The following is a 3,858-nucleotide window of genomic DNA, read 5'->3' on the forward strand; positions in this document are numbered from 1 at the left end:
AAATGGGTTTTTTAATAGTATCTCGCTTGTTGAGTTGTTGAGGGGACAAACTTATGACAAAATGCTTATTTAGTACAGTGACTGGAACATGATACAGGTTATATAATTATTTCCTATTATTGGAGTAAGGATATTTAAGATAATATAGAAAAGTAGAAGGCAGTTAAGAGTTCTGGGAAAGAGCAATCTGAGTCAGAAGAGAACGAGAGAGAGTAGCACTACAGAAGAGCCCAGTGGAGAGTTTCAACAAGGGGGAAGTCAATGGTGCTAAATGTTACAGTAAGTTCCCCAAAGTGAGGATTCACTAGAGGCCTTTGTCTCTGTCCATTAAAGAGTCATTTGTGTCCTTAGAAAGGGCAAGCTCAGGAGAACGACTGCAGCAGAAGCCAGACTGCTGGGGTTTAAGAGAAAATGGAAATAACCTCTCTTCAGAGGTGGTAAATTGAACACTTTCACTTCCTTCTACTCCTACACTTCAGGGACATAATAGTAAAGGACTTTTTTTTTTTTTTTTTTTTTTTTTGTAAACAAACAAAGAGAAGGAAAAGAGAAGTGATCACAGCAACAAAATTCTGGAAACTGAAAAGCAGAGGATGGATGCTAATTTACTTAGTACAATTAGGAAAACTGAAAACTAAGGCTGCTATAGACCAAAAACCAGCTGAGTCATGCTATAGAACTGCAGAAAAGCCCCAAATTGGGAATTTTAGGTATCTCTGAAAATGGGGTTGAAAGTTAAGATGAAAACAGAAAGTCTGCTTTAGAAGAAGTTAAACTCTTGTAAATCAACTTTATATGTGTGTGTGTGTGTGTGTGTGTGTGTAACAACTACATAAAACATTTTAAAAATTAAAAGCTGAAAAAATCTTTAAAAAAAAGAAAAATGAAGCAGACTCATTTTCATCCCCTCATACTGCGACCTTCACTAACCTTGCATAGCCAGAGTGAATGTCTCTTTCCCCTTGGGGCAGAAGCTGTGGGGTAGAACAGAACGACATTTTAAAAAATATTTTATTGGAGTATAGTTGATTTTCAATGTTGTGTTAGTTTCAGGTGTGCAGCAAAGTGATTCAGTTATACATATACATATTCATTCTTTTTCAGATTCTTTTCTCATATAGGTTATTACAGAATATTAAGTAGAGTTCCCTGTGCTATATAGTAGGCCCTTGTTGGTTATCTACCTTATATATAGTAGCGTGTATACATAGAACAGAACAACTTTGACTGTGGAACACTACAGTAGAAACAGGTGGATTAAGTGGAAGTCTGTATGCTGAACAGTTATATATGCCCAAATGAGGAGTCTGTAATTTCTCTCATATTTTATTGAAATAATCCTAATCCTAATCCAAATTGCAATAGTTATACCCTACAAATACTGAACATATACACAAATTCTGATCTATCTTTTTTGTGTGAATTCCATCAAAAATGGAAAAAAGTATATGATGTGTTTAATAATTATATATACTAAGTTATCAAATATATTCTGGAAAGAAGAGAACTTCTGTTTTAACTAGGTATTAGTGAGAATCAAATGCTCCAATTACAATTTACACACGACATCTTTGGAAGAATTTCCCCAGGCTAGCTTCTGGCTCAGAGTCATGTGACACTGGCCTTGCATTTTATATCGTGATAGCATGAGTAGCCATGGAGGGCAGTGCAAGTCCTGAAAATCAGTTCTACACTAAGAGGGCTAGTAATAACATGGAAGTAACTGTGAATCTCACTCACATATCCTTCTAAACTCAGTCTAAATATAGCCCCCTCCTCCCCTTATTCAATCTAAATGCAGCTCAACTTCCCTTCAGCCAGATCCCAAAAATGCCTACAGCAACTCCAAAACCATCCCTACACAGAAGAAAATGAAATAGAGAAGACTTCCTAATGGAAAGAGACAACAAACTTAGCCAGTTATGGTTAAAATGCCTTATTTTTAATATTTATATAACCATGGGGACATATTGCTAGGACTCCTTCCAGGACCTTGGAAGTGGGACCCTAAAGTTTGAGCTACCTTAGCCTCAAGGTTAACTGCCTCTGACAAAAGCAATAAAATTTCGAAAACAAATTAATGTCTGTAAACGGCTTGTCAGACTAGAGAAAGTTGAAACTTGAGCTAGAAGCAGGGGAATCCTAGAAGCAAGTTGAATTCCCACTACAGATCCTCAGCTAAGGTCAGGAAACGGAAGCTCCAGGTATTTCTGAAAAGTGGTGTAAATGCTGATCTGAAAATAAGAGGACTGAGTGTGAAACATTTACTAGAGAGAAGATGCTCTATACACCACCTCCTACCCACCTCTCTCCAACCCTACTAGACTCATTGCTTTCAACATCTTACTTCTCATTCATTTTCCTTTTTGATTTTTAAATAAAATTTTTTTTAATCAAAGTAAAATTAGCAGCCAAATCTCCAGCCTTCCATTTCCAACTTGTACAACAGGACAAGTACCAATACCCCCATTTCAGCAGAAGACTGGAGGTTTCCTGGAGGCTAAATCAGAGGGCTCTTTGGGACACCTGGTTGAGCTGAGAGTATGTATGTGGGGATCCCTATTATTGTGATTCAGTCAAATATAAATACTGAGTGGTAAGATTCTCCCTACTTCTCTTCCCTGCTATTCCTTGATTCACTTGGGAAAATACTAGAAGACAGACAAGAGATTTTGGAATTCCCATCTAGTGAAATTGACCAGCCTAGGAATAGAGATCTCCAGATATTGACATTTTGGGTCCTCCAACAAAAGAACACAGCCTGATCACCCAGCACCCTTCCATTGACAAGCTCCCCACAGAGTTTTAATTAGCTTTCAGTGTCTCTGTCTGAAATATGAATAGGCATCCAGAGATCCCACATGCCTTGGAGCAACTAAGCCCGTGCGCCACAACTACTGAGTCTGCGTGCTGCAACTACTGAAGCCTGCGTGCCTAGAGCCTGTGCTCCGCAACAAGAGAAGACACCGCAATGAGAAGCCCGCACACCGCAACGAAGAGTAGCCCCTGCTCACTGCAACTAGAGAAAGCCCACGCGCAGCAACGAAGACCCAGTGCAGCCAAAAATAAATAAATAAATAAAAAAGAAAAGGAACACCAATAAGATTTCAAAGTGGTTGGGAGGATTAGAGGGTCAGTGAGACTCGGAGGACTGATGCTCTTCCCTGCGAGTTTTCTACTATTTGATTTTTTTAAACCATATGCATGTATTAATTTTATTAAAAATAATTTTATTTTACAATCAAAAAGGAACGTGAATGGTAACATGGAAAGTGAGATAATAAAAGTAGTGAATATAATAGAGTTAAAGATAGAGGTGGTGGGAGAGTGAAGCATTTACCATAATACTTTTTAAAAAATATATGTATTTATTTATTTGGTTTCATGGGGTTTTAGTTGCCGCAGGTGGGCTCCTTAGTTGCAGCATGCATGTGGGATCTAGTTCCCTGACCAGGGATCGAACCCATGCCCCCTGCACGGGGGGCGTGGAGTCTTATTCACTGTGCCACCAGGGAAGTCCCTTACCATAATTCTCTTTACACACATGAAGCTCTTTAATCCTTCCAATGACTGAAAGAAATATCACTATACCATTTTAGAGATGAGGAAGCTGAGGCTCCAGGAAGTTAAAGGAACTTGCCCAAAGTCACACAGCTAGGAACTGGCAGAATTAAGGCTGAACCCAAGTCTGTCTGGTTCCAAAGCTCAACCATGTTCCATTACATAGTTTTGAATGTTGGCAAACAAGAGAAGAGAGAGATCCTGGGACCTAGTATGAGGGGTAGACAGTGAGTTTTTGGTAGAGGAAACACATAAATATTAAGGTAAGTTTCAAGTGAAGAGTCATCAGAGGGAAAG

This window comes from Lipotes vexillifer, unplaced genomic scaffold (assembly GCF_000442215.2).
Source record: "Lipotes vexillifer unplaced genomic scaffold, Lipotes_vexillifer_v1.1 scaffold445, whole genome shotgun sequence".
In the NCBI taxonomy this organism is placed as follows: Eukaryota; Metazoa; Chordata; class Mammalia; order Artiodactyla; family Lipotidae; genus Lipotes; species Lipotes vexillifer.